We start from the raw sequence: 17,583 nt of genomic DNA, 5'->3' as shown, positions 1-17,583 counted from the left end.
ACAGTATCATCCTGTTTCTTTGTATTTTATTTTCCAGCCATGAAAATATTTATTAAAAACACTACTGATTTTGATGTTCTGAAAACACAAGACCTCATAATTACCCCCCCCCCCTACTGCTTTATTAAATGTTGATTTAGGATGATCTAAGTCACATAGTGAAAACAAGATAAGAGCACAGAATCAATTTTGTTTGTATTTAATTTCAGCCAAGTATGGGCAATTAGTCTTTCAGAGTACATGACTCTTTCCCTTTAATTTAAACCATTTTAGCACTAATGCCAAACACAAGTTTATCTTCCATGAGTCTTCACCTGTCTGCAAATTTAAGTAATTTCTCTTAGCTCCAACAATACCATTCAACTTATATCATCCCTGTAAGTTCCTGTTTTCCTTTTAATCACATTTTAACAGAATGAGCAAACCTCAAGCACAAATAAACAGGATGTAGTTTTATCAGCATATCGAGATTGAAAAGTATGGCAAAGGAAAGCTCTCATGTATAGACTATCAAAATGCATTGACCTTACACAAACATTTGGGTTGCGAGGTGTTCGTTATACAACCAACCATCTGTCCTATGTAATCATATCAAACAAAATATACAGTATCATACTAATTTGAGTATCCCGGATTTACATTTACTATGTCACGTCTGGTCTTGTTACATAAGACACCTTGAAATGCTTACTTACAACCCTTAACCAACAACGCAATTTTAAGAAAAAAATAAGTGTTAATTTTTTTTAAATCTAAAAAAGAAGACGAGTAGGAGGCCAGTATGTTGTAGTAAACTTTTATGGAATATATTTACAAAATAATACATATAGCAGCAGTCAGCATTATACATCAGGACGAACAACTGCACGCATTTTGACTACTAGTCTTCCTCAGGCAGCGTTGTAGAGTGAAGCTGATGTGGCGGGGGCAAGTAAATGTCGCATGTCAGGAAAATAAATGATGTACAAAACATAAATATAACATGATCACGTTAATGTATAGAGGCAACATGAAAATTAAATGCACAGGAATGTATACGACGGAAGTGCGTAAAGGATAATCTATCACAGTTTTGCTCGTAAAAGACAATACATGCACTTGTGCATCAAACACGTTCTATAAAAAACAATACGCACACCATGGAGATGATCAAAAACTCAGAGGAACGAGGGAAATACAGAGTTAATATACTAGTCAGTCTAAGGTCTACTGCAGTCTAATGCTCATTTACCTTACACAAACAATACATTCACCACGTGCAGTGTCATTTTCATTCATTTATTCAACTTCTATAGCGCTTTTCATTACAGAAAGAATCTCAAAGCGCTTGAAAAGGCAAAACGAACAACAATAAAATAAAAATGGTATATGACAGAGTATGTCTCGGCTTCAATTTTCGGCAACAGTTAAAAGTTTTGTTATTTCAAGCCTCCAACAGATGGAGCGAGAGTCAAGAGGGAACGACATTGAGCAGAGAGAGGAGGTGGCCCAGTGGTCCAGTAGGTCCTCCAGGTGTCACCACAAGGGTTGCTCCCTTGATCATGACTCTCAGTTTCATTACATTACACATACCAGTCATTGGACTAAGCCCTGTCATTGAGCAATCCGTTGTAGTGTCCGTTTCAATATGCCCAGGAATTCTATTTCCTCTGTGGCCTAAGAGCACATGTACACAGACAGTCGACTGTAATCCACTCACCATCTCCTGTGATTGATTGTTTGCACACAGAGAAACACAGCAAGCTCCTCTGAGTTAGGGGAAGGGCACCTTAACCAGACATTGGTAAATACAAAGTGGAAAATCTCTATAGATTCTAATGAAATGTAACCATAGGCCAATATGTAGTGACTATATGTAACCCGAGGCCTATATGTAGTGTCTATATGTAACCTTATGCCTATATGTAGTGTCTATATGTAACCTTAGGCCTATATGTAGTGTCTATATGTAACCTTAGGCCTATATGTAGTGTCTATATGTAACCTTAGGCCTATATGTAGTGTCTATATGTAACCTTAGGCCTATATGTAGTGTCTATATGTAACCCTAGCCCTATATGTAGTGTCTATATGTAACCCTAGGCCTATATGTAGTGTCTATATGTAACCCTAGGCCTATATGTAGTGTCTATATGTAACCCTAGGCCTATATGTAGTGTTTATATGTAACCTTAGGCCTATATGTAATGTCTATATGTAACCCTAGGCCTATATGTAATGTCTATATGTAACCCTAGGCCTATATGTAGTGTCTATATGTAAACTTAGGCCTATATGTAATGTCTATATGTAACCCTAGGCCTATATGTAGTGTCTATATGTAAACTTAGGCCTATATGTTGTGTCTGTATGTAACCCTAGGCCTATTTGTAGTGTCTATATGTAACCCTAGGCCTATATGTACTGTCTATATGTAACCCTAGGCCTTCATGTAATGTCTATATGTAACCCTAGGCCTATATGTAATGTCTATATGTAACCCTAGGCCTATATGTAGTGTCTATATGTAACCCTAGGCCTATATGTAGTGTCTATATGTAACCTTAGGCCTATATGTAGTGTCTATATGTTACCTTATGCCTATATGTAGTGTCTATGTAACCCTAGTCCTCTATTTAGTGTCTATATGTAACCCTAGGCCTATATGTAGTGTCTATATGTAACCCTAGGCCTATATGTAGTGTCTATATGTAACCCTAGCCCTATATGTAGTGTCTATGTAACCCTAGGCCTATATGTAGTGTCTATATGTAACCCTAGGCCTATATGTAGTGTCTATATGTAACCTTAGCTCTATATGTAATGTCTATATGTAACCTTAGGCCTATATGTAGTGTCTATATGTTACCTTATGCCTATATGTAGTGTCTATGTAACCCTAGTCCTATTTAGTGTCTATATGTAACCCTAGGCCTATATGTAGTGTCTATATGTAACCCTAGGCCTATATGTAGTGTCTATATGTAACCCTAGCCCTATATGTAGTGTCTATGTAACCCTAGGCCTATATGTAGTGTCTATATGTAACCCTAGGCCTATATGTAGTGTCTATATGTAACCTTAGCTCTATATGTAATGTCTATATGTAACCTTAGGCCTATATGTAGTGTCTATATGTAACCCTAGGCCTATATGTAGTGTCTATATGTAACCCTAGGCCTATATGTAGTGTCTATATGTAGCCTTAGGCCTATATGTAGTGTCTATATGTAACCTTAGGCCTATATGTAGTGTCTATATGTAACCTTAGGCCTATATGTAGTGTCTATATGTAACCTTAGGCCTATATGTAGTGTATATATGTAACCTTAGGCCTATATGGAGTGTCTATATGTAACCTTAGGCCTATATGGAGTGTCTATAGGTAACCCTAGGCCTATATGTAGTGTCTATATGTAACCTTAGGCCTATATGTAGTGTATATATGTAACCTTAGGCCTATATGGAGTGTCTATATGTAACCTTAGGCCTATATGGAGTGTCTATAGGTAACCCTAGGCCTATATGTAGTGTCTATATGTAACCTTAGGCCTATATGTAATGTCTTTATGTAACCCTAGGCCTATGTGTAGTGTCTATATGTTACCTTATGCCTATATGTAGTGTCTATGTAACCCTAGGCCTATATGTACTGTCTATATGTAACCCTAGGCCTTTATGTAATGTCTACATGTAACCTTAGGCCTATATGTAATGTCTATATGTAACCCTAGGCCTATATGTAGTGTCTGTATGTAACCCTAGGCCTATATGTAGTGTCTATATGTAACCCTAGGCCTATATGTAGTGTCTATATGTAACCTTAGCTCTATATGTAATGTCTATATGTAACCTTAGGCCTTTATGTAGTGTCTATATGTTACCTTATGCCTATATGTAGTGTCTACGTAACCCTAGGCCTCTATGTAGTGTCTATATGTAACCCTAGGCCTCTTTGTAGTGTCTATATGTAGCCCTAGGCCTATATGTACTGTCTATATGTAACCCTAGGCCTATATGTAGTGTCTATATGTAACCCTAGGCCTATTTGTAGTGTCTATATAACCCTAGGCCTATATGTAGTGTCTATATGTAACCCTAGGCCTATATGTAGTGTCTATATGTAACCCTAGACCTATATGTAGTGTCTATATGTAACCCTAGGCCTATATGTAGTGTCTATATGTAACCCTAGACCTATATGTAGTGTATATATGTAACCTAGGCCTATATGTAATGTCTATATGTAACCCTAGGCCTATATGTAGTGTCTATATGTAACCTTAGGCCTATATGTAATGTCTATATGTAACCCTAGGCCTATATGTAGTGTCTATATGTTACCTTATGCCTATATGTAGTGTCTATGTAACCCTAGTCCTCTATTTAGTGTCTATATGTAACCCTAGGCCTATATGTAGTGTCTATATGTAACCCTAGGCCTATATGTAGTGTCTATATGTAACCCTAGCCCTATATGTAGTGTCTATGTAACCCTAGGCCTATATGTAGTGTCTATATGTAACCCTAGGCCTATATGTAGTGTCTATATGTAACCTTAGCTCTATATGTAATGTCTATATGTAACCTTAGGCCTATATGTAGTGTCTATATGTAACCCTAGGCCTATATGTAGTGTCTATATGTAACCCTAGGCCAATATGTAGTGTCTATATGTAGCCTTAGGCCTATATGTAGTGTCTATACGTAACCTTAGGCCTATATGTAGTGTCTATATGTAACCTTAGGCCTATATGTAGTGTCTATATGTAACCTTAGGCCTATATGTAGTGTATATATGTAACCTTAGGCCTATATGGAGTGTCTATATGTAACCTTAGGCCTATATGGAGTGTCTATAGGTAACCCTAGGCCTATATGTAGTGTCTATATGTAACCTTAGGCCTATATGTAATGTCTTTATGTAACCCTAGGCCTATGTGTAGTGTCTATATGTTACCTTATGCCTATATGTAGTGTCTATGTAACCCTAGGCCTATATGTAGTGTCTACATGTAACCCTAGGCCTTTATGTAATGTCTACATGTAACCATAGGCCTATAAGTAGTGTCTATATGTAACCCTAGGCCTATAAGTAGTGTCTATATGTAACCCTAGGCCTATATGTAGTGTCTATATGTAACCCTAGGCCTATATGTAGTGTCTATATGTAACCTTAGCTCTATATGTAATGTCTATATGTAACCTTAGGCCTATATGTAGTGTCTATATGTTACCTTATGCCTATAAGTAGTGTCTATATGTAACCCTAGGCCTATATGTAGTGTCTATATGTAACCCTAGGCCTATATGTAGTGTCTATATGTAACCCTAGGCCTATATGTAGTGTCTATATGTAACCTTAGGCCTATATGTAGTGTATATATGTAACCTTAGGCCTATATGGAGTGTCTATATGTAACCTTAGGCCTATATGGAGTGTCTATAGGTAACCCTAGGCCTATATGTAGTGTCTATATGTAACCTTAGGCCTATATGTAATGTCTTTATGTAACCCTAGGCCTATGTGTAGTGTCTATATGTTACCTTATGCCTATATGTAGTGTCTATGTAACCCTAGGCCTATATGTACTGTCTATATGTAACCCTAGGCCTTTATGTAATGTCTATATGTAACCTTAGGCCTATATGTCATGTCTATATGTAACCCTAGGCCTATATGTAGTGTCTATATGTATCCCTAGGCCTATATGTAGTGTCTATATGTAACCCTAGGCCTATATGTAGTGTCTATATGTAACCTTAGCTCTATATGTAATGTCTATATGTAACCTTAGGCCTATATGTAGTGTCTATATGTTACCTTATGCCTATAAGTAGTGTCTATATGTAACCCTAGGCCTATATGTAGTGTCTATATGTAACCCTAGGCCTATATGTAGTGTCTATATGTAACCCTAGGCCTATATGTACTGTCTATATGTAACCCTAGGCCTATATGTACTGTCTATATGTAACCCTAGGCCTATATGTACTGTCTATATGTTACCTTATGCCTATAAGTAGTGTCTATATGTAACCCTAGGCCTATATGTAGTGTCTATATGTAACCCTAGGCCTATATGTAGTGTTTATATGTAACCTTAGGCCTATATGTAATGTCTATATGTAACCCTAGGCCTATATGTAATGTCTATATGTAACCTTAGGCCTATATGTACCTATATTTGCTGGACCTCGTACCTATCTGACAGGACTCTGAGCATTTCTTGATCATGGTGATTTCAAGGATGTACTCCACTGCTTTCTTCAGCCCAGGTTGAGCAGGTTGTCCACTTCAACAGGAAGTGAAGGGGCTTAAGGAAGTAGTGCACCACATCAGGGATTGTTTTCAAGGACTCCAGCCACTCTTTGTAGGCGTTTGCGTCCATTGCACCTGAGAACAGCAGGTCGCCTCCATTTCGTACCCCTCCTTTCATTTCCGAGTGGCGGTCACTGAACATGCTGCTGAAACTTTGGTTGGTGCCAAGTTTCTTCTTTAGTTCATTACAGTAGTGAAGCTCGGTGGTCAAACTAGCTCTGAATTGATATGACAAGGAGGCCTCGACATCGAGACAGTCCTTCACTGCAGTGACTGTCACTCCGTTCATAGTCGACTGACAAGACTTGATGGAAGTTACAGCGCTCACTTTCCCTCCCAGGTTGACTTGAGAGGTGAAATGAGTGCCGTATGTGTCTATCGCGTTTCTATAGGCCGGCTTAGACTTGAGGTCATAAACAGTGGGGAGCTTCTTCATCGAATTCAGAAATTGTTTGTGAAGAGGAGGATCTTTGACCAGGCTATATCTGAGGAAAAAAGTGACAATGGTTTGGTTAACATTTAACAATAATCGGTTGTATTTTAGTCTTTAATAGCAGTTAAGTTAAACGCAATTGGTAAGCATGTGATGGTATTATATGTGAACTGATCATGCAATGGATACACAATATTGAAGAAAAGCATTATATTAGCCTCATATTACAGCCTCTTTAAGAATCTTTTAGTTTAGTCACTGAAGTTGAGCGCATCACCTGTAGATGCTACAATGGACTTCATGCCTGGTGAAACTGTATCTGTCCTGCTTCGACTTTGCAATGGCATATGTTGCTTCTCTGGAATCTGTCCCTCCAATGATTGTCTTGAACTTTACTTCAGGAATCTCAAGGTCCAGGCCAAGTTTCCAGTTGTTGGTCACGGCTGAAGTTGTGGTATTGATGAGGGACTCACTGGATTCATAGATGCTGCTTGAGACCTCCCGCTTGCAGTCGGTGAGGGCTCTCCAGTTTGCCATGGCTGCTGGAAGCTTCTGTTTTATTCCACCCAAATAGAAATTGACAGCTAACTCGCAAGTGTCTCCCTCCCTATGCTCCCAATTTTCCATGTCGATCACATAAGAACCTTTTCGCTGCATCTTCACAATGTCGAAACCTTCCCCTGCCAGTTTGTAACCAGGGACAAACTCGGCCTGCTCACATTCCTGTGGCTTGCCAGGAATCTTTCCCCTCAAACTCCCTGCCAGGCACTGGAGTGTGCCTGCCCAGCAGATCAGTAGAAGTAGACACAGCTCCTTCATCACCCTCTTAATAGAAAAAGTAGAAGTAATCAAAATCATTTCGCCGACACTTTTATCCAGAGCAATTAGGATTGAGTGCTTTGCTCAAGAGCACATCAGCAGAATGTTCACCTAGTCAGCGTCAGCTCTGGGATTTGAAACAGCAACCTTTCGGTCACTGGCTCAATGCTCTTAACCGCTAGGCTACCTGCCACCACACACTGTAGTGACACACTGTAGTGAGCTTGTAATGGTAATTTATGAGTAAATGTGTTGTACTAATCCATTTGATCAGTGAAATGTATTGCTGTTCCAAGCACTACGTATTTATCAATTACAGTACAGTGCACATGAAATAAAGTTTTAAGAAATAGGACAATATACCTTAAGATCTGTATGAAGAATTGTTGTCCTTCAGGTTTTATGACTAGAGATCAAAAGATAACATGTATAAAAATTGAGACTTCATATCATACCATGTGCTCTTTCTCTTGGAGATGTAAAACGAAGAGATGTTTCTTGATTCTATACTGGATGAGAGAGAAGAGCCTTTAAATACACTGCTGGGTAGCTTGAGTTTTTTTCGCTGGTCATTTTCACAGAATATTTCGTGGCAAACCCCAAATTTCAATGCAACAAAAAAAAGCACATTCTCCTCTGTTGTAATTGGGTGACAAGTCAGTTGGTGGTTTTAGCATTAGAATGCAAAAACAAAGAGTTTTAGGAGTTTGATTATGCCAAATATGGTTCTGTTTCAAGTAAAAAATATTTAAGGATGATTTCATATGGTTGAAAGACGTAGGTTCATTTTACTTTGACAGTAATATCTTCAATGATGTTCTTGCTCTGTAATTTTTAAATCTAACACATCTTCCTTTGAGTCACTCACACACAATCTTCTCACACTTTACCCTCACTACAGCCACCATTACTGATACAGAGCGCTTCGTGAGACATTTTGGGCAGCAGTGTATCCCTGTGGGTGTCAGTGACTTCAGAATACATGGATATTGCACTGGCTTCTCCTTAATGTTGCAAAATAAACCACTTCAGCCACAAAGGCCAGAGATGGAAACTGAACTGGTTGCTGAGGGGAAGGTGGAGGAGGGCAAGCTTAAAAACTGAGGGGGCAAAAATATGTTTATCGTAGGGCTCGACTGATGATTAGCGAATGGTGTGATGATACTGTAGACCTATAGTCTAGGCCACATCCAGCATTTTGAAATATGCAATGTTTTGAAAATATATGCATCCTCTTACATTTGATGATGTCCCATCTGTGCATTTTGTGTTACAGGAGCACATGTTCATAATGTAAAAGTTGACATATCACATGAGGTTAGCAGTGTAGCTAAGTGTTTCCATTATTTGTTCAGTCAGAGCACAGGTGCAGTGAGTACAGCTTGTGTGGATGAAGAATACGGTAGTGTAGCTACTACACATCTCCTATTACAAGTCAAAATGATTGAAGGTCTATCAACATTTTTAAATCAAACTGGTCAATTTGCTTTACCACAGTACTGGGACATTCACATTCTCTTACAGGATAAACTACTGCCAGTAGTACTACTAGTTGAAACGTTAAGTCACGATGACAGTACAGTAACATTGCATTGCTGATACATTGCTCTTCATGGTAAATGTTACCATGACCATTATACATGCAGTGTAAATTCTCCACATTACAGTATCATCCTGTTTCTTTGTATTTTATTTTCCAGCCATGTTAATATTTATTAAAAACACTCTACTGATTTTGATGTTCTGAAAACACAAGACCTCATAATTACCCCCCCCCAATGCTTTATTAAATGTTGATTTAGGATAATCTAAGTCAAATAGTGAAAACAAGATAAGAGCACAGAATCAATATTGTTTGTATTTCATTTCAGCCAAGTATGGGCAATTAGTCTTTCAGAGTACATGACTCTTTCCCTTTAATTTAAACCATTGTAGCACTAATGCCAAACACAAGTTTATCTTCCATGAGTCTTCACCTGTCTGCAAATTTAAGTAATTTCTCTTAGCTCCAACAATACCATTCAACTTATATCATCCCTGTAAGTTCCTGTTTTCCTTTTAATCACATTTTAACAGAATGAGCAAACCTCAAGCACAAATAAACAGCATGTAGTTTTATCAGCATATCGAGATTGAAAAGTATGGCAAAGGAAAGCTCTCATGTATAGACTATCAAAATGCATTGACCTTACACAAACATTTGGGTTGTGAGGTGTTCGTTATACAACCAACCATCTGTCCTATGTAACCATATCAAACAAAATATACAGTATCATACTAATTTGAGTATCCCTAGGATTTACATTTACTATGTCACGTCTGGTCTTGTTACATAAGACACCTTGAAATGCTTACTTACAACCCTTAACCAACAACGCAATTTTAAGAAAAAAATAAGTGTTAATTTTTTTTAAATCTAAAAAAGAAGACGAGTAGGAGGCCAGTATGTTGTAGTAAACTTTTATGGAATATATTTACAAAATAATACATATAGCAGCAGTCAGCATTATACATCAGGACGAACAACTGCACGCATTTTGACTACTAGTCTTCCTCAGGCAGCGTTGTAGAGTGAAGCTGATGTGGCGGGGGCAAGTAAATGTCGCATGTCAGGAAAATAAATGATGTACAAAACATAAATATAACATGATCACTTTAATGTATAGAGGCAACATGAAAATTAAATGCACATGAATGTATATGACGGAAGTGCGTAAAGGATAATCTATCACAGTTTTGCTCGTAAAAGACAATACATGCACTTGTGCATCAAACACGTTCTATAAAAAACAATACGCACACCATGGAGATGATCAAAAAGTCAGAGGAACGAGGGAAATACAGAGTTAATATACTAGTCAGTCTAAGGTCTACTGCAGTCTAATGCTCATTTACCTTACACAAACAATACATTCACCACCTGCAGTGTCATTTTCATTCATTTATTCAACTTCTATAGCGCTTTTCATTACAGAAAGAATCTCAAAGCGCTTGAAAAGGCAAAACGAACAATAAAATAAAAATGGTATATGACAGAGTATATCTCGGCTTCAATTTTCGGCAACAGTTAAAAGTTTTGTTATTTCAAGCCTCCAACAGATGGAGCGAGAGTCAAGAGGGAACGACATTGAGCAGAGAGGGAGGTGGCCCAGTGGTCCAGTAGGTCCTCCAGGTGTCACCACAAGGGTTGCTCCCTTGATCATGACTCTCAGTTTCATTACATTACACATACCAGTCATTGGACTAAGCCCTGTCATTGAGCAATCCGTTGTAGTGTCCCGTTTCAATATGCCCAGGAATTCTATTTCCTCTGTGGCCTAAGAGCACATGTACACAGACAGTCGACTGTAATCCATTCACCATCTCCTGTGATTGATTGTTTGCACACAGAGAAACACAGCAAGCTCCTCTGAGTTAGGGGAAGGGCACCTTAACCAGACATTGGTAAATACAAAGTGGAAAATCTCTATAGATTCTAATGAAATGTAACCATAGGCCAATATGTAGTGACTATATGTAACCCTAGGCCTATATGTAGTGTCTATATGTAACCTTATGCCTATATGTAGTGTCTATATGTAACCTTAGGCCTATATGTAGTGTCTATATGTAACCTTAGGCCTATATGTAGTGTCTATATGTCACCTTAGGCCTATATGTAATGTCTATATGTAACCTTAGGCCTATATGTAGTGTCTATATGTAACCCTAGGCCTATATGTAATGTCTATATGTAACCCTAGGCCTATATGTAGTGTCTATATGTAACCTTAGGCCTATATGTAGTGTCTATATGTAACCCTAGGCCTATATGTAGTGTCTATATGTAACCTTAGCCTATATGTAGTGTCTATGTAACCCTAGGCCTATATTTAGTGTCTATATGTAACCCTAGGCCTATATGTAGTGTCTATATGTAACCCTAGGCCTATATGTAGTGTCTATATGTAACCCTAGGCCTATATGTAGTGTCTATATGTAACCCTAGGCCTATATGTAGTGTCTATATGTAACCCTAGCCCTATATGTAGTGTCTATATGTAACCTTAGCTCTATATGTAATGTCTATATGTAACCTTAGGCCTATATGTAGTGTCTATATGTTACCTTATGCCTATAAGTAGTGTCTATATGTAACCCTAGGCCTATATGTAGTGTCTATATGTAACCCTAGGCCTATATGTAGTGTCTATATGTAACCCTAGGCCTATATGTAGTGTCTATATGTAACCCTAGGCCTATATGTAATGTCTATATGTAACCCTAGGCCTATATGTAGTGTCTATATGTAACCCTAGGCCTATATGTAGTGTCTATATGTAACCCTAGGCCTATATGTAGTGTCTATATGTAACCTTAGGCCTATATGTAGTGTCTATATGTAACCTTAGGCCTATATGTAGTGTCTATATGTAACCTTAGGCCTATATGTAGTGTCTATATGTAACCTTAGGCCTATATGTAGTGTCTATATGTAACCTATATGGAGGCCTATATGGAGTGTCTATATGTAACCTTAGGCCTATATGGAGTGTCTATATGTAACCCTAGGCCTATATGTAGTGTCTATATGTAACCTTAGGCCTATATGTAGTGTCTATATGTAACCTTAGGCCTATATGGAGTGTCTATATGTAACCTTAGGCCTATATGGAGTGTCTATAGGTAACCCTAGGCCTATATGTAGTGTCTATATGTAACCTTAGGCCTATATGTAATGTCTTTATGTAACCCTAGGCCTATGTGTAGTGTCTATATGTTACCTAGGCCTATATGTAGTGTCTATATGTAACCCTAGGCCTATATGTAGTGTCTACATGTAACCCTAGGCCTATATGTAATGTCTATATGTAACCTTAGGCCTATATGTAATGTCTATATGTAACCCTAGGCCTATATGTAGTGTCTATATGTAACCTTAGCTCTATATGTAATGTCTATATGTAACCTTAGGCCTATATGTAGTGTCTATATGTTACCTTATGCCTATAAGTAGTGTCTATATGTAACCCTAGGCCTATATGTAGTGTCTATATGTAACCCTAGGCCTCTATGTAGTGTCTATATGTAACCTTAGGCCTATATGTACTGTCTATATGTAACCCTAGGCCTATATGTAGTGTCTATATGTAACCCTAGGCCTATATGTATTGTCTATATGTAACCCTAGACCTATATGTAGTGTCTATATGTAACCCTAGACCTATATGTAGTGTCTATATGTAACACTAGGCCTATATGTAATGTCTATATGTAACCTTAGGCCTATATGTAATGTCTACATGTAACCCTAGGCCTATATGTAGTGTCTATATGTAACCTTAGCTCTATATGTAATGTCTATATGTAACCTTAGGTCTTTATGTAGTGTCTATATGTTACCTTATGCCTATATGTAGTGTCTACGTAACCCTAGGCCTCTATGTAGTGTCTATATGTAACCCTAGGCCTCTATGTAGTGTCTATATGTAACCCTAGGCCTATATGTAGTGTCTATATGTAACCCTAGGCCTATATGTAATGTCTATGTAACCCTAGGCCTATATGTAGTGTCTATATGTAACCCTAGGCCTATATGTAGTGTCTATATGTAACCTTAGCTCTATATGTAATGTCTATATGTAACCTTAGGCCTATATGTAGTGTCTATATGTAACCCTAGGCCTATATGTAGTGTCTATATGTAACCCTAGGCCTATATGTAGTGTCTATATGTAACCTTAGGCCTATATGTAGTGTCTATACGTAACCTTAGGCCTATATGTAGTGTCTATATGTAACCTTAGGCCTATATGTAGTGTCTATATGTAACCTTAGGCCTATATGTAGTGTCTATATGTAACCTTAGGCCTATATGTAGTGTCTATATGTAACCTTAGGCCTATATGGAGTGTCTATAGGTAACCCTAGGCCTATATGTAGTGTCTATATGTAACCTTAGGCCTATATGTAATGTCTTTATGTAACCCTAGGCCTATGTGTAGTGTCTATATGTAACCTTAGGCCTATATGTAGTGTCTATATGTAACCCTAGGCCTATATGTAGTGTCTACATGTAACCCTAGGCCTTTATGTAATGTCTACATGTAACCTTAGGCCTATATGTAATGTCTATATGTAACCATAGGCCTATAAGTAGTGTCTATATGTAACCCTAGGCCTATATGTAGTGTCTATATGTAACCCTAGGCCTATATGTAGTGTCTATATGTAACCTTAGCTCTATATGTAATGTCTATATGTAACCTTAGGCCTATATGTAGTGTCTATATGTTACCTTATGCCTATATGTAGTGTCTATATGTAACCCTAGGCCTATATGTAGTGTCTATATGTAACCTTAGGCCTATATGTAGTGTCTATATAACCTTAGGCCTATATGTAGTGTCTATATGTAACCTTAGGCCTATATGTAGTGTATATATGTAACCTTAGGCCTATATGGAGTGTCTATATGTAACCTTAGGCCTATATGGAGTGTCTATATGGTAACCCTAGGCCTATATGTAGTGTCTATATGTAACCTTAGGCCTATATGTAATGTCTTTATGTAACCCTAGGCCTATGTGTAGTGTCTATATGTTACCTTATGCCTATATGTAGTGTCTATATGTAACCCTAGGCCTATATGTAGTGTCTATATGTAACCCTAGGCCTATGTGTAGTGTCTATATGTAACCTTAGGCCTATATGTATGTCTATATGTAACCCTAGGCCTATATGTAGTGTCTATATGTAACCCTAGGCCTATATGTAGTGTCTATATGTAACCCTTAGGCTCTATATGTAATGTCTATATATGTAACCTTAGGCCTATATGTAGTGTCTATATGTTAACCTTATGCCTATATGTAGTGTCTATATGTAACCTAGGCCTCTATGTAGTGTCTATATGTCACCCTAGGCCTCTATGTAGTGTCTATATGTAACCCTAGGCCTATATGTACTGTCTATATGTAACCCTAGGCCTATATGTACTGTCTATATGTAACCCTAGGCCTATATGTACTGTCTATATGTAACCCTTGGCCTATATGTAGTGTCTATATGTAACCCTAGGCCTATATGTAGTGTCTATATGTAACCCTAGACCTATATGTAGTGTATATATGTAACCTTAGGCCTATATGTAATGTCTATATGTAACCCTAGGCCTATATGTAGTGTCTATATGTAACCCTAGGCCTATATGTAGTGTCTATATGTAACCCTAGGCCTATATGTAATGTCTATATGTAACCCTAGGCCTATATGTACCTATATTTGCTGGACCTCTACCTATCTGACAGGACTCTGAGCATTTCTTGATCATGGTGATTTCAAGGATGTACTCCACTGCTTTCTTCAGCCCAGGTTGAGCAGGTTGTCCACTTCAACAGGAAGTGAAGGGGCTTAAGGAAGTAGTGCACCACATCAGGGATTGTTTTCAAGGACTCCAGCCACTCTTTGTAGGCGTTTGCGTCCATTGCACCTGAGAACAGCAGGTCGCCTCCATTTCGTACCCCTCCTTTCATTTCCGAGTGGCGGTCACTGAACATGCTGCTGAAACTTTGGTTGGTGCCAAGTTTCTTCTTTAGTTCATTACAGTAGTGAAGCTCGGTGGTCAAACTAGCTCTGAATTGATATGACAAGGAGGCCTCGACATCGAGACAGTCCTTCACTGCAGTGACTGTCACTCCGTTCATAGTCGACTGACAAGACTTGATGGAAGTTACAGCGCTCACTTTCCCTCCCAGGTTGACTTGAGAGGTGAAATGAGTGTCGTATGTGTCTATCAGGCTTCTATAGGCCTTAGACTAGACTTGAGGTCATAAACAGTGGGAGCTTCTTCATCGAATTCAGAAATTGTTTGTGAAGAGGAGGATCTTCGACCAGGCTATATCTGAGGAAAAAAGTGACAATGGTTTGGTTAACATTTAACAATAATCGGTTGTATTTTAGCCTTTAATAGCAGTTAAGTTGAACGCAATTGGTAAGCATGTGATGGTATTGTATGTGAACTTATCATGCAATGGATACACAATATTCATGAAAAGCATTATATTAGCCTCATATTACAGCCTCTTTAAGAATCTTTTAGTTTAGTCACTGAAGTTGAACGCATCACCTGTAGATGCTACAATGGACTTCATGCCTGGTGAAACTGTATCTGTCCTGCTTCGACTTTGCAATGGCATATGTTGCTTCTCTGGAATCTGTCCCTCCAATGATTGTCTTGAACTTTACTTCAGGAATCTCAAGGTCCAGGCCAAGTTTCCAGTTGTTGGTCACGGCTGAAGTTGTGGTATTGATGAGGGACTCACTGGATTCATAGATGCTGCTTGAGACCTCCCGCTTGCAGTCGGTGAGGGCTCTCCAGTTTGCCATGGCTGCTGGAAGCTTCTGTTTAGAAATTGACAGCTAACTCACAAGTGTCTCCCTCCCGCTCCCAATTTTCCATGTCGATCACATAAGAACCTTTTCGCTGCATCTTCACAATGTCGAAACCTTCCCCTGCCAGGTTGTAACCAGGGACAAACTCGGCCTGCTCACATTCCTGTGGCTTGCCAGGAATCTTTCCCCTCAAACTCCCTGCCAGGAACTGGAGTGTGCCTGCCCAGCAGATCAGTAGAAGTAGACACAGCTCCTTCATCACCCTCTTAATAGAAAAAAGTAGAAGTAATCAAAATCATTTCGCCGACACTTTTATCCAGAGCAATTAGGATTGAGTGCCTTGCTCAAGAGCACATCAACAGATTTTTCACCTAGTCAGTGTCAGCTCTGGGATTTGAAACAGCAACCTTTCGGTCACTGGCTCAATGCTCTTAACCGCTAGGCTACCTGCCACCACACACTGTAGTGACACACTGTAGTGAGCTTGTAATGGTAATTTATGAGTAAATGTGTTGTACTAATCCATTTGATCAGTGAAATGTATTGCTGTTCCAAGCACTACGTATTTATCAATTACAGTACAGTGCACATGAAATAAAGTTTTAAGAAATAGGACAATATACCTTAAGATCTGTATGAAGAATTGTTGTCCTTCAGGTTTTATGACTAGAGATCAAAAGATAACATGTATAAAAATTGAGACTTCATATCATACCATGTGCTCTTTCTCTTGGAGATGTAAAACGAAGAGAGTTGTTTCTTGATTCTATACTGGATGAGAGAGAAGAGCCTTTAAATACACTGCTGGGTAGCTTGAGTTTTTTCGCTGGTCATTTTCACAGAATATTTCGTGGCAAACCCCAAATTTCAATGCAAAAAAAAAGCACATTCTCCTGTTGTAATTGGGTGACAAGTCAGTTGGTGGTTTTAGCATTAGAATGCAAAAACAAAGAGTTTTAGGAGTTTGATTATGCCAAATATGGTTCTGTTTCAAGTAAAAAATATTTAAGGATGATTTCATATGGTTGAAAGACGTAGTTTCATTTTACTTGGACAGTAATATCTTCAATGATGTTCTTGCTCTGTAATTTTTAAATCTAACACATCTTCCTTTGAGTCACTCACACACAATCTTCTCACACTTTACCCTCACTACAGCCACCATTACTGATACAGAGCGCTTCGTGAGACATTTTGGGCAGCAGTGTATCCCTGTGGGTGTCAGTGACTTCAGAATACATGGATATTGCACTGGCTTCTCCTTAATGTTGCAAAATAAACCACTTCAGCCACAAAGGCCAGAGATGGAAACTGAACTGGTTGCTGAGGGGAAGGTGGAGGAGGGCAAGCTTAAAAACTGAGGGGGCAAAAATATGTTTATCGTAGGGCTCGACTGATGATTAGCGAATGGTGTGATGATACTGTAGACCTATAGTCTAGGCCACATCCAGCATTTTGAAATATGCAATGTTTTGAAAATATATGCATCCTCTTACATTTGATGATGTCCCATCTGTGCATTTTGTGTTACAGGAGCACATGTTCGTAATGTAAAAGTTGACATATCACATGAGGTTAGCAGTGTAGCTAAGTGTTTCCATTATTTGTTGTGTGCATGAAGAATACGGTAGTGTAGCTACTACACATCTCCTATTTC

At 38.5% G+C, this 17,583-nt stretch overlaps 2 pseudogenes; both read right to left on the bottom strand.

Annotated features, from left to right (window-relative positions):
* Positions 1–6,151: 6,151 nt before the first annotated feature.
* On the bottom strand, positions 6,152–8,039 carry LOC135549298 (perforin-1-like; annotated as a pseudogene).
* Positions 8,040–10,796: 2,757 nt separating this feature from the next.
* On the bottom strand, positions 10,797–16,721 carry LOC135549297 (perforin-1-like; annotated as a pseudogene).
* Positions 16,722–17,583: the final 862 nt, after the last annotated feature.

The sequence above is a fragment of the Oncorhynchus masou genome, chromosome 12 (assembly GCF_036934945.1).
Source record: "Oncorhynchus masou masou isolate Uvic2021 chromosome 12, UVic_Omas_1.1, whole genome shotgun sequence".
In the NCBI taxonomy this organism is placed as follows: domain Eukaryota; kingdom Metazoa; phylum Chordata; class Actinopteri; order Salmoniformes; family Salmonidae; genus Oncorhynchus; species Oncorhynchus masou.
Note: the sequence above shows the minus strand (reverse complement) of the source record. Positions and strands in the feature narration are given on the sequence as shown.